The 12,585-nt window shown below is 38.7% G+C and overlaps 1 pseudogene; it reads right to left on the bottom strand.

The window, feature by feature from the left end:
- The window catches only part of LOC122664902, a 31,355-nt pseudogene extending 22,202 nt beyond the window's left edge, over positions 1-9,153 (bottom strand).
- Positions 9,154-12,585: the final 3,432 nt, after the last annotated feature.

Below are 12,585 nucleotides of genomic sequence, written 5' to 3'. Positions count from 1 at the left end.
ATCTTGTTGGTCCACTCCATCCATCACACATGATGGTCACTCCATATAGTGGCCACTTCTCCTTGAACCTCTCCACATACTCATGCACCTCTTGGACAATATCATCCAAGTAAGGCCCAGCAATCTCATGAGGTGTGGGTGGCTTAACATTTTTCCCACACCGCTGAATCTCCTTTACCATGGCCTTGAAGTGGGGATCTTTGGCCTTATGTGGTGGAATCATAGAACTGTGGAACCATCTGGAGATTGCTCTGCCTATCCTTTTACTAAATGTTTTGGGTTGAAAGCTTTCTTCAATCCTCTGTTGGCTAGCATCCCTTGCTCTATAGACATTAGGATCCATGTCTCTGATATCTGGGCTCTTCTTTCTCTTACCCTTACCACTCTTTGTAAACCGGTCAAACATCCCCTTTACACTGGTTGCTCTACTAAGGCCAACAGGCTGCTTACCCTTACTTAGAGATGGACGACAAGAGGAGCCAACACCAATATCTACAGGGCCCTGGCTGGGTCGAGCTGATTGACTTCTAATCAATTGCTCAGCTCTCCATTGTTGCTCTTTTGCTTCATGTCTTGATTGTTTCATCGCCAATGCCAACTCTGGGTCCTCCTCTGCTTCCATATCCGATCCTTCATAATCTTCAAAATCTTCCATCAAATTTTTCACCAATGCATCAACATCATCATGTGCTTGCTTGGATTTTTTTTGGAATCTCTAAGGTGTTTTTGCATTGCCCTGCTTAACTCTACAGGGCACTGTGTACACTTGGAAACATTTCCATATCCTCCTGTCATGTGCTCTTTTTGCCGAGTTACCCCACCTCCAAGATGTTGGGTGTCACAGAAGTTGCACTATGTATGCAATCTATTATTGTTTATTTTGGTACAATAAGACCACCCAATGTCTTGTTGTCGCGGCATCGTCCTAAATACCAAACAAAAGTAGATAACTATATAAGATATATATTAAACAATATTCAAATCCACACATCAATAATTTATTATTTATACAAGTATAGACAGACATTATGATGCATGTCATGCACTTCTTTTATTTACTACCTAGCAAAGTTGCCCTACACAATATTTAAACATTTTTATATTTTCTACAACTAGTTACACATTATTTAATTTTTTAAATAATGAAAAAAAATGACATAATGTACTACATATATGAATCTAAGTCTTTGATTCTATTTCAGCCAATTATACATTTTATCAAACTATAATGAAAGAGTATAGATGGAAAAATCAGATTTTTTACATTTTTTTAAGTATTTTATAAATTCAGAAAATACCCCCAAAAAAAAAAAAATACAGATTTTAGGGTAAATGTATAATCTTCTTGGATGTCATACATCTATACATAATGTACTCCATATCTTATAAACATTACCATTTGTTTTAAAGTTAAGAAGAAAAAAAAAAAATTTCATTTTAAAGAAGGAATTTTCAGTTTTGGGTAAAAATGGTCAAAGAAACATGGATTTGAAACCAAATCTTTGTAAATGCATACAAAGAATGCAATTTCTATGTTTGTTTAACATATTCTCTTTGATTCATACCAAAAAACATACCAATAATCAAAGATTAAAGCAAAAGATTCAAGTTTTTTTCAAAAAACTTACCTAACCCTTCAAGAACAGCTTTTGAATTCGAATGTGGGCTGTTAGATCCACCAAATGATGTGATTTCAGCTCCTCTAAGTTCGTTTTTGGCAAAGAATTGAAAGCCCTCAAGAAATCTTACCCAAAAAGCAAGTTTAAATGTGTTTTTTGAAGGGTTTCTCAAAGCTGGGAAGAATTTTTTTTTTTTTTATGGTTGTATTTTTTTGTGTGGGAATAAATGGATAGGTTTTTTTTTTTTTTTATTTTTTTTTGTGTATTGGGTGTTTTTGATGGTTTTGTTTTTTTTTGTTGTTTTTTGTTGGTTTTTTTTGTTTGTTTTATATTGGGGCTTTTTTTCTTCTCGATTTTTCCGCGACCACTAAGTATCGTTTTTATAAGTAAAATAATCCAAATCTTTTTAAAGGGGGGCGAGCCCTCAAGAAGCATCGTACCTTAAAAAAAAAGTTTAAATGTGTTTTTGACGAGCGTCTCGATCGCGTCTTGATACGATCGAGACATTTGCATTTTTAAAAAAGATCGTCTCGGCCATATCGTATCGACCACGACCGATACCGAGCGATGCGATACGGACCGAGACTTAAATCCTTGTCTATTACCACGAAAGGGTAAGAAGTACGACAATGTTTAGCAAAAATACAAGATTCACACTTGAAAAACATAAGATGAAGGGAAAGAAGTAAACATGTGGGGTAACTGTCTCCTCATAACAACAAAAGAGGGATGACCCAACGGTGATGCCAAAGCATAACAGACTCCAAAGTACTACGGTACTCCGACCACAAACATAAGTCGACAGAGATTGAGCGGGTAACCATGGCTCAAGAAGGTAGAGTCCTCCTTTCTCGGTCCCACGCCATAACCCTCTTTATCTCCAAATCTTGAAATACACAATAGGAAGGAAAGAAAGTGATACAACAATGTAAGGATTTGGTGAGATGACTCACGGATAATAGGTTAGTAGCAAAATCGGAACATGAAGGACAGACTCAGGGAAATAGAAGGAGTAACTCGCACATTACCCTTACCAGAGACAAGAAAGGGAACCATCAACAACCCTTACCTTGTCCCGGCCGAGCAAATGGAGTAGGAATCAAATCTGTGACATACAAGTCATGTGATCGGAGGCTCCGAGTCAATGATGCGGTAGGTGTAGTAGAAGGAGCGGATGAGACGGCAGAGTGAGGCGTAGTAGTAGAGCCTCAAGAGGTAGAAGTAGTAGCGGACCCTCCAAGGTGAGACATCAGCCGACGGAAGGCTGCAATATCACCCCTGAGAGGGAATCCGGAGTCGGCCGGGTCCAGGTGGGTCGGACTCGGATGTCACCGAGTGAGCCCGAGCTCCCCATCGCTTGCCTCCACGGACACTAGATGAACCCCCACGCATACCAGGTGGCTGTCCATGTAGATCCCAGCCCTGTCCTTGGTGTATCCAAGCTTGCCACAATGATCACACTTGAATCGCTCACGGATCTCCATAAGGTGGCCCTTGCCTTTCCCCCACTTTTCCGGTCTGCGGGGAACTAGAAACAAGAGCAGATCTCTCTGTGGATGATGCAACATCCATGGTGGTTCTCCTGGTTTCCTCCTTTGCAAGTAGCTGCACACTTCATCTAGAGATGGAAAGGGAGATCTGCCTAAGATTTGCGGCGAAGAGGCTCATACTCCGGGTTAAGACCACCAAGCAAAATAAGGATCCTTTCCTTTTCTTGGCCCTCGTAGACCTTTGCTGATCATCGAATTGGACAACTGAAGGTTGTTATAGTGATCATATTCTTCCCACAAGCTAATAACAGAGTTGTAGTACTCGAGATACTCCTATCAGCCGCCTTATATGGATGATCTTTTGGAGGATTTGATACACCTTTGTTGCATCTCCAACTCTCGCAAAACTTTGGAGACACTGTCCCGTATATCTTTCGCAGCCTCCTTACTCATAAACCTCCTACCTATCTTAGGTTTCATGGAGAAAATTAGCCAAGTCATAATAGTGGAGTTCTCAATCTCCCACTTTAGATAACCTGGATCAGTTGTAGCAGAGCCGTGATAGACCCAGAGAATGTATCCCAACTTTCCCATACGCGCGTAGGGACAACTTCACGCATCGGGACCAATCCAAATAATTGGTATTATCCAACTTCACAAAGAGATCTAGGTGTTGGGGTTATCAAAGGAAGCCATGATTAGGAACCCACTACTCAGCTGCCACCGTAGTAGGTCCACTAACTTCGAATCTTGTCCGCATTACGAGACATAATAGGCAAACACAAGGTTTTTACTCAAGTGGGGAGTAGACTCAACCCAAACAAAGAAGGCACACCAATACACAAATAGTGTTCAATCAACCAAATCACTAGGCTGAGACCGAGCCTAGAAAACAACAGGTATACAGAGAGCAAAAAACAAGCATAACTTAGACCAAATCCTTCTAACAGCCAAGGAACTTCAGTTCATAACACCCAACAAGTGTCACACATTCCATTCTCAACAATAAACAAGCATCCGATGCAGCAATCTTCGAAAAAAAGTCACACAAAGAGCATAAACAGAGCTGCTAATACCTGTACCGCAGCAAAAAAGGTAGCAGCAGCCTTCCAATCTTCCACCTTCAAGAATAAGCTCTTAGGGCTTCAAAACAACACTACCATATGACTTGAATGAGTCAAGTTCCAAAGCAAAACAATCTCCCAAAGGCAGAATCGAGCTTGAGATAGCCCACTGCTGGCGGAAAAACAGAGATTTCTTCCAATGCTTCACAGCAGTTGGGAGCTAAATACCCTTCCTCTCAATCAACCAAGAGGTTAGGGGTCTGCTACAGCTTCCCTACGCATTTCAAAAGCACTAGGTCTCACTCCAAGAGATGGAGGGAAGAAGGAGAACCAAGAGAAATACTTCAGAGGCGGCAGAGTAGTGCGACATCTTCCAAGGCTTCAAAACACTTCAGCAGCTCTTAAAACTCCCTCCATATGGACTTGGTTTGAAGAATACTACTCCCAAGACTGTGGGAAGTATAGTATCTCACATATACAGCCTCTAATGGAACCCCCTTTACATTTATAGGGTTCCAAAGAGAGGAGAAGACAACCACTGAGCTGAGCCGACTCTCAAACCAGAGATGCTGGCTCTGATACCAAGTTAAAGTTTCAATGGATCGATTCTGATGGAAGTTTAAGGAGTTATCAGCAAGGAGGAAGAAGAAGGGAAGAAGAGAAGAGAAGACGAGTTGGGTGAGAATCGGTTGTGTGTTGAGAGATTCTCAACACACATATTACTTCATTAATAAACTCTTTTAAATTACATAGGCCTCCCTAGGGAGGTAAAAGGAAATAAAACAAGAATAGGAAAAATACAACTTAGTCATGTCTCCTAACAGGACAATGATAGAGCTACCCTTATACAAGATATTCTAACAACTCTAATAGGGTGATGATGTAAATGTTCAATGTATACATGAATATGAAATATTCACCAAGAAAATAGTGTAATCACGAATCTCGTGACAATGTCTTAATAGTGTGAAATGATGATGATGCTAATAGGAGTCAATTATAATGATGTAAATGACAAAGATGAAATGAGAGAAAGAAAAGTGAGTCTATGAAAAATGAGAGAATGTTACATGACTTGGGCATGATCCTCCCCGGCGTTGAGGTAACCGGCCAGGGTGGAGACTAGGTCTTCCTTGTACCATGACGACCGGCCAAGGTGGGGAGTATGTACCTACAGAGATGAGATCCTCCCCGGTGTTGAGGTAACCGGTCAAGGTAGATACTAGGTCTTCCCTAGTTCCTTGATGACTGGCAAGGGTGGGGAGCTCGAACTTATAAGAGATGAAATCCTCCCCAGTGCTTTAGTCACCAGCTAGTGTGGGAACTCGGTTCTCCCCAGCGCTTCAGTTACTGGCTAGGGTGGGGATCAGAGTATGAATGATGATGACAACCGAACTATAAGAAATGGAATCCTCCCCGGTGCTTTAGTGACCGGTTAGGGTGGGAACTCGGTTCTCCCCGGCACTTCAATAACCAGCTAGGGTAGGGACTGGGGATCAAAGTACATATAATGTGATAACCGAACTTGATTTAAACATAAAGAAATGAAACTTTATGTTTATTAATTAGGCATTTGTTTTGTTTATTATTCACATGTACACTTGCATGTATAGTAGCACCTTCACCTCACTGGGCTTTCAGCTCACCCCTTTATATGTTGATAGGTTTCAGATGAGGAGATAGGAGAGGAGGCTTGTAAAGCTCCAGAAAATGATTAAAGAGAGAGCTTGGGGATCTAAAAGACATCTGGTGATGTTGTAAAGTAATATTTTGAATGCTGGAACCAGATTTTTGTATATACATAAATGTAAATATTTGCTACTAGTGTATAAATGACTCTTGTAATGTAACTTAATTTGTATGCTTCCGCTGTGTTATACGTGAGTCTAGGGTGTTTTTTTGTTACTTTTACATGCTTATTTGTGACCTTCTAGGTCGGTGCTCGTGAGAGCAGTGCCTATCCTATCCGGGTTTGTGATGTTTACAAGTACAAAGAGAAGTGTCCTAAAAAGCTTCCTAAAATTTACAGGGATTCAAAACAGAACCTGCTGTGAAAAATAAGTGTCACTGTTAGTGTCCGAAACACCAAATTTTTCAACGTTTTGCAACCATTATTTAACATTGTTATAAACTTTTCCCAAATACCCAAAATAGAAATCTAAATATTTAAATCAATTTATTAAAATTTAAGCCAACTTAATTTTTTTCACACTTTAATTATTTACTTTTGTAATACAAACATAAACTTGTGATAGTAACTAGAGACTAATTATTTTCTGGGTACATCGGCTAGACAAGTCACAGTTATTGTAGCATAGGGTGGAAGGACCTGCAGAACAGGAAACTAATAGAAGATTTCAGAAGCAGGACAACACCAGAGATACAAGCCTCCTGAAAGTAGAATAATAGGCTAAAAGCTTCTCATGCCAAAAAAATCTTTCCCATATTTACAATGAAATTTCCGAAAATATGCTTAAAACAGTTTCCATATTAAAGATTTTACTGTAGCAGTGCAGACTTACTTTTCCATCCAACGGGGAAGTCGAGGACCACGAAAAGTTGGCCTGAGCTCCCAGCCCTGGGCGCCTTCCAGAATAGAGGATTTCCCTGGCAATATAGTCAATATAATTGCTGAAACTCCACTTATCAGCCTCACAATATTGTTCAATGCTTCATGGGTGAATGTTTTGACGGACCTAGAGAAAGAGAAGCCATATAAATTAATCAATTCAAGAAAAGAAGATCAAGAATAAATCAGTTATTAGCAGCAACACTTAAAGAGGAAATAAAATACTCTGGGAAAGAACCATTCCCACATCCACTAAAAAGCAAGAGAACCACAAAAGCACACTTTACTAATTTTGCATGTAAATTTATATATCAGACTGATCAGATCATCAGACAGAAACCTTTCTAACTGTCTAAGAAAGAGGAACGTGTGACACAAAGAAGCAGATGGATATACTCATTCCATTGAGTGTATGGGGAAATATAATCAACCAAATTAAAGATTTTGTGGAGATATACAAGGTGAGGAATGGAGAAAGGTTTAGAAACAGGAAGAAAAACTGTTGGAAGGAGAAAAGTTAAAGATTTATGTCCCACATTTTATCCCTTGGCTGTGGACAAAGAGGGAAACATTAACCAATGTTTTATAGTAGACAATGGAATGTGGACCATTATTCTATGCTTAGAAGAAAACTCCTAGAAAAAGAGATAAGGATAAACTGCACTAAAGAGTTTGCTATCAAGAATTAAAATTCCTCTGAAGATTTGAGGATTTTAAGAAATGGGGTGCGATGTATATTCACTAAAAACCCATCATAAAACTAGCTAAGAGAATTATATTATTCCCAGCCTCCTAATTCTAAAGCTCCACCTCGTCCCCCAGAGTGCTACCGCCTAAGGCACTCATGCATACTTTGAGTCCAGATCTGGCTCGAACAAACCCCATCAATACCAGTTATTAATTCATTCCTGGAAAGTGAGCAAACCAGCTTCCACCCACTTAATACAACCTTAAAAGCCTCCCTTATTTCAAGGAAACTTAATCCTCTTCAATTCCAATTCCATGCAAGAAAATAGTTTTTGAGAAACAAATAAGAACCCCTTTGTCTTCCTTGTATTTCTCTTTCACCAAAAAAGACAGAGATCGCAGGGTTTGTAAATAGGAGCCCTTATGGCCATTTATTTTGATGTCTGAGGCCAGTAATCTTGACGTGTGAGGCAACAAATCTTGACATCTGAAGCCTCGATTGGAAGAGTTTTCACTCCAGTTCTTATACTAAGCCTGAAAATAGGGATCACAGGAGTTGCAAATAAGAGCACTCAACCAATTTAACCATTTTTTTTTTTTCAAAGATAATGCTGTAACTCAGTTATCAAAGATGAACCATTTCTTTTTCCCCCATGAATCACCAAACCTCCTCAACTGTGAAATTAGCATATTTAATTCCTCAAATAACAGGAAAATAAAAGAGCATCTGTACTTTCTAGCACAACTTCAGATGTGCAAATAATTGAAGATTTAAGTGTTTCCTTCTTTTCCAACATCCCAAGTATTAGAGAATGAAAGCAGCCAATGGATTCTTCTCTAAATGTCAAAGGTAACAAACCAACCTCTAATGATAGCATTGTCAATGGGTATAATCTCAAAAATGAAAAAGGAGTACGGGTAACCAGTATACTGCAAAATTGGGAATAACCTGTCTAACAACTGTGGATCAACCTAATGGATAGTATCCAATAAGGCCTGCTAAAAAGAATGCTTCTTCTAATGGATAGGACCAGATCACAGCAAACTGAAAGGGGAGGGGGTGGAGAGGAACTTTTAACCACTTTGAGAGGGCAAGAAGGCAAATCCGCAGAGAACACTCCATTAATTGTCTAATTTCCAAACCTTTGTAATATTGGATAATAATTCGGACAGACAAACACCGTCCAAAAGAACCAAGAGGGCAAAATTGATTGTGAGCAAGCCAAACTAACCAACCTATGGCTCCCTCAATAGAATTGGTCTGCAAGAGCTATATGATCCGTCTTTCCATAAAAGGAAGAGTAAGCATCCCCTCAAGTCTATCTCGTATCATAATTATAATAGCTTCTCACAGTCCATGTTATTCTATCGATCTAAAAGAACCCAGTAATAATTTACAACAGTTTAAACATCTCCCAAAAATCTCAAACCAGAAAATTTAAAACAAAAAGTAGCTCATTTCATGAACGATGTCAAATATAACTTTTTCTTGCCCCTAGAAAATTAAAACAAAAAAGGGTAGGGAAGAAGAGAGGGACGGAGGATTCAAAGCGAGAAACAGTAATTCCCAAATTAACAAATTTTAGATGAAAGCAGAAGAAGATTAGAAGTTTAGGAACTTGCTCTTTGGTGACTGCCAGAACGTTGTCGACGAATCGTTGCATCATTAGTAGTTTTCGATTACGAGAAAGATCGGATTCTTTTATCCGTATCAAATCGATCAAAAAATTAATTTTGAATCAGAAATTCGAGGTCGAGCACAACAAAAGCTGCAACAACAGAAGCAGAAGCAGAGAGAGAGGTTTCTAAGAAGGGGAGACAACACCGACGCGCCGCAGTTTGAATCTTGGTGTACATGACACGTGGCCTTCTCTGGTCGAAGGTAGTGTCTCGGTCTCATCCTCATTCTTCACTCAGCCAAATAAAATTAAAAAAAAAAAAAATTCTCTCTTCCAAATATTTACGTGGCATTCAATCAAAAATAAAATATTTACGTGGCAGTACTAACTACCTACCCAACGAATTGCCAAGTGAGCCTCATATCAGACCAGGATCCTCTGCAATACCGGCGGGGCGACAGTGCATATCCGATGGCACAACGGAGGCCAAGTGGCACACATGGCACACATGGCCTCTGCTGTGCCGTCAATTGTGCACTGTCGCCCTGCCGGTATTGCAGAGGATTTTAATATGCCTCATATCATCTTTATCTACATAGTATTTGCCATCTGTCAACGTAACAGGCTTCCTGAGAAGTTGAGTGCAACACAATGGCCGCTCAATCGTAAGCCGCAAACGAGCTCAATCCGAAGTGAGAAGGACGTATTTTTCAGATAGGGTCCAAGTAACTAATTGGGTTGAAGAAGAATTCTATCCATGTATTGATATTTTTCATATTGCTTATGGGATTAGGTCTACATTTTTTGTGGTTAAATTTTGATTTCTAGTCATCTACAAGAAATGTTGGAATTTTCAAAATATCGGTGTGGGGCTTTTAGTCTCACATCCGCTATGAAAGATAAACTCATTGGGTTTATATGTGTTAGTGATTATTATTATCACATGTTATGCTTATAAGAGATTACACGGTGCACTTGTGAGTAAGGACGGTGACTGTCCGAGTGCGTACGTGTGCGTGAGGCGCAATGTAGCGCTTTGATGGTGCACTTTGCATTTCCAGTAATTAGTCTAGCCTGATTTATCTTGGGAGGCAAGTTTGCTGCAACCCCGCCTTTGCAGGAATAGGAGGGTGCAAATACTGTCTTAAGGACAGATCGACCTCATTCGACTCAGGCCATCTTTCTGTCCTCTTCCTTTTTTATTCCAGTTATTTCACAATCTTAAGACAGTATTTCATCAATGGAGGAGACAACAGTGATGAAGATACTTGGGAACGAGATCACCAAACTGGACAAGTTTGATGGTTCGTTCCTCAAGCGTTGGAAAGGGAAGATGTATTTATTCCTCACTGCTTTGAAGATTGCATATGTTCTGAATGAAGAGAAGCCAACAGCACCGACAAATACCACTAGAGAAACTTCAAGTGGAGAAACACCGGTACAGAAACAACAGAGCCAAAAGTGGGAACAAAACGACTTCATGTGCAAGGGTTACATTCTCAATGGTTTATCAAACACACTTTATGAAGTGTATGAGCCCAAATTTGCAGACAACACGTCGAGAGAACTATGGGAGGATCTCGACAAAACATACAAAATTGAGGATGCTGGTAACAAAAAGTTTCTTGTAAGTAAGTTATTTGATTACAGAATGGTAGGTGATAAGTCTATTATTTCATAAACTTATGAGTTGCAAGATCTCATGGATCAAATAATCTCTGAGGGTCACTCTCTTGATGAGTCTTTCCAAGTATCTACAATTATTTCTAAGTTACTATTTGTTTGGAAAGACTGTCGGAAAGAGTTGAAACAAAAGAAGGATGCAATGACTATGCAAGAGTTGATTAAGTATATCCAAGTTGAAAAGAATTCTTGCAAACTGGACAAACTTGAATTGGAGGAAAAATCTCCAAAGGCTCATGTTATAGAAAATGCATCATCTAAGGGCAAAAAGAGAAAGTTTGATGGGAAAAGAACTGTTTCGGATAAGAAGAAGGGTAACTTTACTAACCCTAGAGCGACTTGCTGAAAATGCAAAAAAGTCGATCATTTCAAGAAACAGTGTAGAGTTTATTTCAAGGAGAAGCAACAAAAGGACCAAGCCAACATGGTAAATAATGATATGATGATTGGGCTGTTATAATATCTGAGGTATATACAGTGGGTGATGATGAGGAATGGTGGATCGATTCCGGTGCAACCAAACACATTGCCAAGAACAAAAATATGTTCAAAGTTTATGAACCTATAGTAGATGGACAAGATCTCTTTATGAAAAATTCTTCAACTGGTAAGGTCATAGGTAAATGCACAGTGGTTCTGAATCTCACATCCGGAAAGAAGCTTATTTTGAATGATGTACTTCATATTCCTGATATTAGGAAGAATTTAATATATATAAGCTTGCTTGGCAAACATGGATTTAAAATCCTGTTTGAGTCAGGGAACATCATCTTGTCCAAAGAGGGAATTTATGTTGGGAAAGGTTATGCATCGAATGGTATGTATAAGTTTAATATGATTAATGGAAAGGGGGAACATCATCTTGTCCAAAGGGGGAACACCATCTTCTGTTTATATCGTTTCTACTTTTGATACATGACATTCTAGACTTGGGCATGTTAATTATAAGTGCATGAGAAATATGGTTAAATTAAGTTTATTACCAGAATCCACATCTTCTAGTCAAGACAAATGTTCTGTATGCATCAATTTTAAAATTGCTAGAAAGTCTTTTAAGAAAGTAGAAAGGAATACACAACTCTTAGAATTGGTACATTCTAATTTGTGTGAATTACAAGGTATTCTAACTAGATGTGGTAAAAGATATTTCATCACTTTTATAGATGACTGTTCAAAATATACATATGTATACATGTTAAGGACTAAAGATGAGGCTTTGGAGAAATTCAAAATCTACAAAGTTGAAATTGAAAATCAATTAGATCGTAAGATTAAAATCTTACGAACTGATAGAGGAAGGAAATACTTCTCTACTGATGATTTATGTGAAGTTTATGGAATTATCCATCAAACAACGGCATCCTATAGTCCTCAACAAAATGGTGTAACAGAAAGGAAATATAGGACTCTAACAGAAATGGTGAATACACTTTTACTTACTTCTGACTTACCAAAGAATTTATGGAAAAAAGCCTTAATGACTCCTTGTCATATACTTAATGGTATACCCCATAAAAAGACTAATATCACTCTCTATGAATATTGGATGAAGAGAAAATTTTCTCTTGGATATTTCAAAGTATGAGGATGTAGAGGATTAGTAACATTAACTGATCCTAAAAGACCTAAATTAGGTGAAAAGACAATTGACTGTATTTTCATTGGCTATGCCCAACATAGCAAGGTCTATAGATTTTTAACTATGGAATCTACAGAGACCGTTAGCCAAAATACAATTTTAGAATCTAGAGATGTTGAATTCTTTGAGGATTCATTCTTTAGGAAACGGAAGAATGAAGATACAAACAAGGAGGATCAAGATACAGTTCAATCAAACTCTGAAAATAATGAGCG

The sequence above is a fragment of the Telopea speciosissima genome, chromosome 6 (assembly GCF_018873765.1).
Source record: "Telopea speciosissima isolate NSW1024214 ecotype Mountain lineage chromosome 6, Tspe_v1, whole genome shotgun sequence".
In the NCBI taxonomy this organism is placed as follows: Eukaryota; Viridiplantae; Streptophyta; class Magnoliopsida; order Proteales; family Proteaceae; genus Telopea; species Telopea speciosissima.
The sequence above is the reverse complement of the archived record's forward strand: the minus strand, read 5'-3'. Positions and strand labels throughout refer to the sequence as shown.